The sequence below is a fragment of the Rana temporaria genome, chromosome 11 (assembly GCF_905171775.1).
Source record: "Rana temporaria chromosome 11, aRanTem1.1, whole genome shotgun sequence".
NCBI lineage: Eukaryota > Metazoa > Chordata > Amphibia > Anura > Ranidae > Rana > Rana temporaria.
The window spans coordinates 149,580,135-149,591,531 of record NC_053499.1 but is presented as its reverse complement, the minus strand read 5'-3'; positions in this window follow the sequence as shown (position 1 = coordinate 149,591,531).

Genomic DNA, 11,397 nt, shown 5'->3' with positions numbered 1-11,397 from the left:
GATCTTAGGGATATCTATGCGTAACTGATTCTATGAATCAGTCGCATAGATAGAAACAGGGATACGACGGCGTATCAGCAGATACGCCATCGTATCCCTTTTGTGAATCTGGCCCAAAGTGTCAATATTGTGTGTGGCCATAGGCATGCGCACAGGGTGTGCCAGGTGTGCTGCAGATGCTCCCTGTTTAGACCCATGAAATTGTACCAAAGCCCCGTAATCGGGCTCCAAAAAAAATTGGAGAAAAAAAAATTTAAAAAGAAAATTGTAAATAATAAAAAAAGAAAAATTGTTAAAAAAAATGTAAATTAAAATAGTAAAAATAAAAGCTACTGACACCATCAGCTGGCCCACTGACACCAAACTCTGCCCTACTGACACTGGTAGTATATATTGTATACATATGCACATGCATATGTGTTTTAGCTTTGGGGTACACACCCTAATGCAATAGGCTGTGCATACCTATGTGTGTGGCCAACATTATTTTCCAGCACTGACTTAACCCTCTTGGGCATGGAGTTTCACAGGTTGACACTGGAGTCCTCTTCCCCTCCTCCATGACAATTTTACAGAGCTGGTAGATGTTAGAGACCTTTGCGCGCTTCCACCTTCCGTTTGAGGATGCCCCACAGATGCTCAATAGGGTTTAGACCAAGATAAGCTTATTTGGTTCAGATGGTGTCCAGCATGTAAAGTGTGTCTTGTCTACAGTCAAGCATGGTGGTGGGAGTGTCATGATCTGGGACTGCATGAGTGCTGCCGACACTGGGGAGATACCGTTCATTAAGGGAACCATGAATGCCAATATGTACTGTGACATACTAAAGCAAAGGAGTTTGCATGTTCTCCCTGTGTCTGCGTGGGTTTCCTCCGGGTACTCCGGTTTCCTCCCACACTCCAAAGACATGCTGGTAGGTAAATTGGATCTCGTCCAAATTGGCCCAGTATATATGTATATATGTGTGTATGACTGTGTGTCCCTAGCGTGTCATGATCCTACGGGGTAAAATGACCGCACCAACCAAGCAGATACTGGCTGGAAAAAGCGCCCAGAGGCGATTCAGTTCGCATGCATTGCGCTATACAAGTCATTCATTCATTCATTCATTCATTCAAAGCATGATCCCCTCCCTTCGGAGATTGGGCCGCAGGGCAGATAACAACCCCGAACACACCTCCAAGATGACCTATGCCTGCTAAAGAGGGTAAAGGTGATGGACTGGCCAAGCATGTCTCCAGACCTAAACCCTATTGAGCATCTGTGGGGCATCCTCAAATGGAAGTCGATTGTGAACAGTTGGTGGTGAGTCTTTTCTTTCTATCTCTTGTCCACAAGTGCGGGTGCAAAAAAGCTTTTCTGTCTCCCTCATCATTTAGGATGCAGTGAAGGGTGCCCAGTCACCTGGCAGCTCACCAGTTTCATGGCTGGCAGGGAATTGGGAAGCAAAGATAATCATTTTTTTTATATATATATGGACTGCTTTCAGCATAGATTAACAGCAGAAATATCTTTCAGCATCATGTTAAAAGGCTTCAAGAGAGGTGGGTGTAGGAGGTACACTACAGTTTTTGTAAAGACGTTTAATAAGCCTCCTTGGTCAATTAAGGTAACCTGATCTTTGGAAAAAAAATTAAGTGGCAAAAGCACTCTAAGTGCTATTATAAATATGAAAGTGTTTATATAGCCGAAACTTCACCTCCTTTTCTGTTGATAATTGTAAAAAAAATATGTATTTCTTATTACTATTTCTCCTGGTGACCCCCTCTACGTTTCCCCCCAGCGCATTTGTGAGGTCAGGCACTGATGTTAAACGAGAAGGCCTGGCTTGCAGTCTCTGCTCTAATTCATCCCAAAGGTGTTCTATCGGGTTGAGATTAAGACACTATGCAGGCCAGTCAAGTTTCTCCACCCCAAACTCGCTCATCTATGTCTTTATAGACCTTGCTCATTCAAACCATTTGGTGGAGGGAGGAATTATGGTGTGGGATTGTTTTTCAGGGGTTGGACTTGGCCCCTTAGTTCCAGTGAAGGGAACTCTTAAGGCGTCAGCATACCAAGACATGTTGGATTATTTTGTGCTCTCCACTTTGTGGGAATAGTTTGGGGATGGCCCCTTCATGTTCTAACAGGACTGCGCACCAGTGCACTAAGCAAGGTCCATAAAGAAATGAATGAGTGAGTTTGGGGTGCAGGAACTTGACTGGCCTGCACAGAGTCCTGACATCAACTCGATAGAACACCTTTGGGATGAATTAGGACAGAGACTGCGAGCGAGGCCTTGTCGTCCAACATCAGTGCCTGACCTCACAAATGCACTTCTGGAAGAATGGTCAAACATTCCCATAGACACACTCCTAAACATTGTGGACAGCCTTCCCAGAAGAGTTAAAGCTATTATAGCTGCAAAGGGTGGGCCAATTTAATATTGAACCCTACGGACTAAGACTAGAGTGCCATTAAAGTTCATGTGTATGTAAAGGCAGTCCCAATACTTTTGACAATATAGTGTATTTTTCAAGGTGTTTCAGGCCAGTGACTTCACAGGTCTTTCTCACCTTCTTCTTCCCCCAGCAGTGGGCAGATGCTAAATGCTTCCTAATCCCATGTGAACTGACAACTGGACAAACAGGAAGTTGATTGAATGATGCTGGACATCATTTCAATTGGAAGACAAGCAGTACTGGAGTATTGGAGCAGTGGAGTCTGTCAAGGACAGTGCAGAAGCTACCTTTTTATATTGCACACAACTTTTTTTTGCCCATGCTGGTCTTTGGGTTTAAATCAGGATTCAAATTTTTCCTCCATAAATATAAACAGGATATCCATTATTTTTGAACAATAAACAAAATAGATGATAAAGCTTTAAGCAGCCATTTTTGTGCCTTCTGAAGTCAAAACAGCATCAATCTTTCTTTGTAACTTTTTACAATATTGCACATATTATCAATTTACAGGTTGTAAAAAAAAAAAAGAAAGAAAATGATAATGTGCCTAATAGGAAACTCAACACGCTTTGGCTGGCTTGGGGCTGAAACAACCCTACAGTAATCAACCTATAAGGCCTTGTACAGACGAGCAGACATGTCCGATGAAAACGGTCCGCGGACCGTTTTCATCGGACATGTCAGCTGGGAGTTTTTGGTCTGATGTGTGTACACACCATCAGACCAAAATCCCCGCGGACAAAGAACGCGGTGATGTAGACGACACCGACGTTCTCTGACACGGAAGGTCAATGCTTCCACGCATGCGTCGAATCAATTTGACGCATGCGCGGGATTTCGGGCCAGCGGACATGTCCGATGAGTCGTACTAACCATCGGATATGTCTGACGGACAGGCTTCCAGCGGACAAGTTTCTTAGCATGCTAAGAAACTTTTGTCCTGGTGGAAACCTGTCCGCTAGGCCGGGAAACTGTCCGGTAGGCCCTACACACGGTCAGACATGTCCGCGGAAACTGGTCCGACGGACCAGTTTCAGCGGACATGTTTGGTCGTGTGTACAAGGCCTAAGAGTGAATATCATAGCTGTACTCCAGGCCTTTTATCTTAAAGAAGAGACCTGAAGGAACATTAGAAGATAGTACACGATTCTGCCCACCAGCCTTGGAACACAACTGAAATATGCTTCCATTAGCCACACAAAATAGATAGTTTTGAAGCCAACTTTTCCTGAAAAACCAAGAACCTTAAAGTGGTTCCCCTCCTCATTGGGCAGATTGATAGCAACGAGAGCCATTGGTTTAGGCTGCAGTCAATCAAAGGCAGGGAGAAGGAAGCGGGGGGCGGGGCTGAGTTGCCCGGTCTGTGTCAACTGACGCAGACAAGGCGGCTCAGAAGCAAGCCTGCATGGGTGCCCCTATGAAAAGCAGCTTTCCCTGGGGGCACTGTGTAAAACCAATGCACAGAACAGGTAAGTATACCATGTTTGTTACTTTAATTTAAAAAAATTAACCTTTATTGTTACTTTAAGTATTACAGCATTGCACAGCATTTAGGACCCCTCCATTGCAGAGAAGAAAAAAAAAAAAGAGAACCAGTGTCAGAAACATCATGTCAGCCATCAGAAGGATGGTGTCAGCTCTAGGGCTCATGCGCATAAACATGCACATGCTTTCAGGCATGAGAGCCTAACTAAACATGCAGAAATGCACACACACATAGGAACGGGCGCACAACAGTATGCACATGGACACATGAGCATGTTCACCACAGATACTGTCATCTATTTAAACCTGCATTGGATCATTGCTGGATGGTCTTTCAGCTTGTATATCTGTAAGACCCCTTTCACACTGGGTCGCTTTGCAGGCGCTATAACGCTAAAAATAGCGCCTGAAAACCAACCTGAAACAGCCGCTGCTGTCTCTCCAGTGTGAAAGCCCTGAGGGCTTTCACACTGGAGCGTGCGCCAGCATCTTTGGAGCAGGGAAGGAGCGGTGTGCATACTGCTCCTCCACCGCTCCTGCCTATTGAAATACAGAGGCGATTTGCGGTGGTTTTTAACCTTTTCTCGGTCGCTAGTGGGGGGTGAAACCTCTTCCCCGCTAGCGGACAAAAAACGCCACAAAACGGTAAAGCATCGCTAAAATTAGCGCCGCTTTACCACCAACGTAACCCCCCGCCCCAGTGTGAACGGAGCCTTATCCTTGAACCAGAATCTGCTTAAATCTGTTATTGACTCAGCGTCCATCTGATGTGCCTTTGATTACCTACCTGTGTAACAGACGTCAGTCTGGACTCTTGACTAAGGTTCTGAACCTCATTGCCTGGACATTGCCAACCTCCGTTCATCTCTGACCCTGATCCTGATCCTGCTCATGATTTGGTGTCTTTCTGCTTGTCTTGTGACCTGGCTCTGATCACTACTGGTCTGGGTGAAGTTGGCGTGTCCTCTTTGCTGCGCTTTTGCTTGCCTGACACCAGCACTTTAAGTTCAAGTCTGAGATTCTGGCTTCCTAAGCAAGTGCACCCTTCCATTGCCTAGCAGTTCTTGTCTCAACCTTCATGGGTGCTCCCACAGAAATTGTGCAAAAGGCCACCCTCATCAACTTAAGTTTCTCATACAGGTACCGTGACCACCAGTGACATCACGTGACCAGACCAAAGACAATTAGAAAAAAAATGCACGCACTTAGATTTTTAAATGTTTCAGATAAGGGTGCACCAAGTGGGGGAAGGGAAGTTGGCCTTTAAAGGTCTATCATGATGCCTGCTGCTCCTATACATGTTGGTGAATGTAAGACAGTCTATTCACATCTACTGTAGTCTGAATGAATTGCAGGTGACTGCAGACACACCTTTGAACATGAATGCACCCCTACCAGAAAAATGATTACAGACCGACCATCCTTCACGTGTCAATGTGCGTCATAGCTAAAGGACATAGCAGGTGTCAAACTGCATCCCTTCAGGTACAGCTATTGACCAATGCCTGGGAGCTTTTAAGAGTCTTTACTTGCAGCAGGCCAAGTATGCACTCTGTTTCCCAGCCTTTACACTGAATACCTGCAAGAACACATTTAGCAGTAAGTAATACAATTGAAGTGGATATTTATAATGTCGGTTCCATACACAGAAGATGATTAGAGGGGCCTGCAATGCCAGGACACATGTTCCCTCTGTCTGACAGCCTTGGATTTGGTGCCTGGTATTCATGCTCAAGGGGACAAGTATAGTTTTTCCCTGATTGCGGTACCATTTCTTCATAACCAGCCGACAGTACGATAATGGCATTTGTGCAGAATCTTCTGGGCCGGAGGGCAAGCAAATGATCCTTAACCTTTCCTAGAGAATGCCATCTGGAGACAGTTTCCATTGTCTGACTACTTAACATAATGGCAGTTAAGGTCATCTGTTTGCATCTGTATGAATCTGTTTATCATCACCAGGTAGGAAGAATAAGGGAAGCAAGGACCCAACTTACTATACGTGTGATTGTACAGGACACATAACCCTTCCCCTGCCAGCAGTGAGCCCAGAGAGAAACCCAAATACAGATGGAAGAGATTACGGATTGGGGCACCCAAAAAGCTGAACTCCAAGCAAACAGCTACATACACAGATGAGATCCATATATATGTAGCACTACCCCCGTAGGAGCTGCTAATTAGATTTTGGGTTTGCTCGTTACCTTTATAGCTTCGTTGTCAGGGTGGGAAAGTCCATAAGAAATGCAATGTCCAGACAGATGTAAAACCTTCAAAAGTTGGGTTTTATTTTTACTGCAGGGTAACTTGAAGTAGAGAAAGTAGAAAGGAGGAGAAGAGCAAGGGGAAGGTTCAGGCACTCGGTACAGAATGTTCGAAAATATTCAATCAGTCTCCACTCTCAACTATTGAGTGGGAATTGCTCACCCGGTGCGGTGGATCCTCCAGGGCAGGTCCTCCCCCGGTTTCCTTCATTAAGACAGCCTCCTCCCTTATGGACAGACAGCTTGGGATCCCCTCTTAGGATTGCAGGCCCCAGCCAGAATAGCTGGGCCTACTAAACAGCAAAGCAACTCCGGCCAATGTGGCCCCAAAGTCGGGCTCACACACATGCACACCTCGCGCCAGGAGGGCCATGAGGCGAAGGACCCTGTAAAATGGCGTCCGCCCCTTAAGTACCCCTCCCCAGAATGCACAGCGGAGTCACCACTCCCACTGTACTGCTGCCAAGAAAGGACACCCAATACACCATGGTACACTCGTGTTTCAACATAAAGCCGAGATGACAACACCACTTGCAGGCAACAAGGGAAACTACCAAGCAGTACCACATCCAGAACAGAGGCAAATTTGTGTTAATAAAATAGGCCTGGGCTCAAGTATTGGCCCAGACTTCCCCTAAATGTGAAATAGCGCCCCTAGATTTGGGGTGGGCGCTACATATAGGAGCCATTTTACCTGTATCGAGAGCGAGTTTAGGCAAGTATTGGGGGGGCCGAGGGGGAGATGCACACTGAAGGTTTTTTACCTTCATAAATAGAATGCAAAAAAAAACATCAGCCTTCACAACCACTTTAACATTTCGACCAAAATAAAGTTATTTTGAGTACATTTTTCCATTTGGTCAAAATATGTTGGGAGTCAATGTGGAATGCAAAATGATGGTTGTTTTTAGGAGTGCAGTTGGCTTTAAATGGCCCTGAGGCTTACAGAAGCTTATTTTAACTATACAGGACATGTTGCCAAAAACAGCCCCTCATAAGTCTTATGCCGCACACACGATCGGTCAAACCGATGAGAACGGTCTGATGGACTGTTTTTATCGGACCAAACCGATCGTGTGTGGGCCCCATCGGTTATTTATCCATAGGTTAAAAAAAAGTCAACTTGTTTTAAATTTAACCGATGGATTCCTAACCGATAAAAAAAAACGATCGTTAGTAGGCACGACCATCGGTTAAAAATCCACGCATGCTCAGAATCAAGTCGACACATTCTTGGAAGCATTAACCTTCGTTTTTTTCAGCACGTTGTCGTGTTTTACGTCACCGGGTTCTGACACGATCGTTTTTTTAACCGATTGTGTGTAGGCACGACTGACCATCAGTCATTGGTTAACCGATGAAAACGGTCCATCAGACCGTTCTCATCGGATTTACCAATCGTGTGTACGCGGCATAAGCCAAACTGAACATTCAGTTGAAATTAGCTAAATATATCTCAGATGAATTAAAGAAAAATGTTTGCAAAGCCTTACATTTGGTGTTCTTTGTGAAGCAGCAACAAACTGAGTAGGAAAGCCTGTAAACTGCCATTATACTGCAAATCAGAACCCTTGCTCTCTATATGTAAGAAGTAGTCTCTCTGTAGAGGTCTGACATGCTCCCTGTTGAGTCACAGCTAGAGCTCTCCATTCAAAAGCAAGCATGAAGTCTGCTGATTGGAGAGCTCTGTCTCTGACTCGTCAGGGGGTGTGTCAAACCGTTGCAATGAGACCTCTGTTTCAATACAAAGAGCAATAGTCCTTCTCTTCACCATGCTGGCAGAAAACAGGCTTTTCTACTCAGGCTGTGGCTGCTTTGTAAATAATTATACACACATTTTTTTTTTTTTTTTATGTACAGTGATTACATTTAGCTCATTTAAATTTAAAGCATAATTGGGATTTATACCTTTTTTATTGCTTGTTAAGAATGTAAAGCACTTTCTCTAAAACTTGTTATGATGTACAATTTACAGTGCCTTGAAAAAGCATTCATACCCCTTGAAATTTTCCACATTTCAATTTGTCATGTTACAACCAAAAATGTGAATGTATTTTATTGGAAGTTTATGTGATAGACGAACACAAAGTGGCACTTAATTGTGAAGTGGAAGGAAAATTATAAACGTTTTTTAAAACATTTCCAGTCTGGGAAAAAAATTAAAAGTCAGCAGCTACAAATACTGTATACCTGAAATTTTTTCTTTAAGTCTCAGTAACAAAGCTTATTACAAGTAGACCAGCTCATACACTGGCTAAGTCTTTGTCCATATGCACCACAAAATTCTGGCACAACTTCATTTGAAATAGCTGATCGCACCTTCTTTGTAAGCACTGTAACCTCAATAGGATTCCGTTCTGGCAGCAGCCTCGAGAAATAAATATATAGATATATATAGATAACACAAGAAAATAAAAGATCCTCTACAATTTAGACTGTAGCGTGATCAATAGAAATGGAATAAAGCCTGAGGTCTATTTGCACCAAGGGCGATAATAAAAGAACACAGAGAGCGCTGCATCTGGCTCTGGAGAATCCAGGGTATTAGGATATGACAGAACACAAGCAATATATGTGCTGAAACCTGCAGCCCGCAGGCTTCTCCAAAGCTGAATTTTCTTCATTTTCTGCCTTCGTTATTTTGGATGTTCCACTATCAAACAGTTTCTGATAGTTTGTTGTATTTTCTTCATGCTGCAGATCTCTGGAACATGTTTCCATGATCACCTAAAAGGAACTTCTTATGGAATTCTTACCTGTCTACATTCTGTAAGTTGCTTAAAGTCTGCCTCCATCTTTAAGTTGATTATGAAGGAATACATACAGCACAGACACGATAACACTGAACCAATTATGTTTAGGGATCTGTTAAAAGTTTAAAGTATAACTAAAGGCAAAAAAATGTTTCTTTAAAGGGGTTGTAAAGGTACAATTGTTTTCCTCTAAATTTACCTTAGTGCAGTCCTCCTTCACTTACCTCATCCTTCCATTTTGCTTTTAAATGATATAGATATAGGGGGAGATTCAAATAGAGATACGACGGCGTATCTCCTGATACGCCGTTGTATCTCTGAGATCCGACGGTCGGATCTATGCGACTGATTCATAAGAATCAGTTACGCATAGATCTCCCTTAGATCCGACAGGTGTAAGTGACTTACACCGTCGGATCTTAGGCTGCAATCTCCCGCCGGCCGCTAGGTGGCGCTTCCATTTGTATATGCAACGAATATGCAAATGAGGAGATCCGCCGATTCAGAAACATACGCCCGCTCGTCGCTTTTTATTTACGTCGTTTGCGTTCGGCTTTTTCCGGCGGATAGTTACCCCTGCTATATGCGGCATATCCAATGTTAAGTATGGCCGTCGTTCCCGTGCCGAGTTTTGAATTTTTACGTTGTTTGCGTAAGTCGGTCGCGAATACGGATGTATGTAATTTACGTTCACGCCGAAACCAATGACGTCCTAGCGACGTCATTGGGAGCAATGCACGCCGGGAAAATTTGCGGACGGCACATGCGCATTTAAATCGGAGCGGGGACGCGCCTGATTTAAATACTACACTCCCCCTAGCCGCGGAATTTGAATTCCGCTGGGGGATTTACGATCTGTCGGCGCAAGTTTCGAGGTAAGTGCTTTCTGAAAACTGCACTAGCCTCTCAAATTTGCGCCGGCGGATCGTAAATCAGATAGATTACGCGGATCTAAAGATCCACTAATCTATCTGAATCTAGCCCCCAGTGTCCCTATTGGAAGATTTCTCCTGTTCTGTTGACAACCCAAAACTTGAGATTTTCTTTCACTTTCACAAATAGAGAGGATGAATCTCCCTAACAGAGGGGCACACAGCAATAAAAAAAACCTCACAGGAATTCTAATCCCTCTTCACTCTATCCAAAACTTAAAGGGGTTGTAAAGGTACAATTTTTTTTCCCTAAATAGCTTCCTTTACCTTAGTAGAGTCCTTCTTCACTTACCTCATCCTTTGATTTTGCTTTTAAATGTCCTCATTTCTTCTGAGAAAGCCTCACTTCCTGTTCTTCTGTCTAACTCCACACAGTAATGCGAGGCTTTCTCCCTGGTGTAGAGTGTCGTGCTCGCCCCCTCCCTTGGACTACAGGAGAGTCAGGAAGCTCTCTACATTGCAGAGAAAGGAGCTGTGTGTTAGTAGGCGTCCTGACTCTCCTGAAAAAAATTGTCTTAACTCTTTATTATTTTTTGGCAATGACATGTTTTTTTATCATTCTATACATAAAAGAAAACCTTCTGTGTGTAGCAGCTGCCCAGGCACCACCTAATATTTACCAGAGCCCCATCTCTGTCCAGCGACATCCACGAGTGTCTCGGCCGTCTGAGACTCTCCCTCCTGATTGACTGAGACACAGAAGTGGCACCATTGGCTCCTGCTGCTGTTAAAGTCAGTCAGCCAATCAGGAGAGAGAGGGGGAAAAGGCCTGAATGTGTGGGAAAAGGAGCTATGACTCGGCTTGGGTGCCCTCATAGGAAGCTGCTTGTTGTGGGGGCACTAGACAGGAGGGAGGGGCCAAAATCACAGAAGAGGGACCCGGGAAGAGGAAGGTCAGGGCTGTTCTGTGCAAATCCACTACACAGGGCAGCTAAGTACAACATGTTTTTTTTTTATTGAAAAAAAAAAAAAACAAGACTTTATAATCACTTTGAGTTCAGCAGGTGTGGTCCTAGGAAAAATGCACCCAACAAGATAAAAGAAAACTTTGGCATCAGAGCCAGCCATGGAAATTAAGTCAGAAAAATGGTAAAACCACGACAAAAACATTATTTTCAGGATCATGACACAATGTTGCCTTTTTGCATTCTTGAGATCCCCAATCTTTTATCACCATGAAATAGTTCTGCCACATGTCCAACCTACTCATTATTATTATTATTATTATTATACAGGATTTATATAGTTCCAACAGTTCGTGCAGCGCTTTACAACATTAAGGTAGACAGTACAGTTACAATAACATTTTAAACAGGAGGAACCAGAGGGCCCTGCTCGTTAGAGCTTACAATCTACACTAGTTCTGTTCGAGTAATCACATTGTGTGATTCCACTGGCATCGGAGGGCATGAACAGAACAATAAAATATAAGCGTAGAAATAATCAGTACTTTCCTTACAGACAATGAAAATGATTATAAAAAAGCCGGGATCAGATCCGATGCTTAAGTGATAA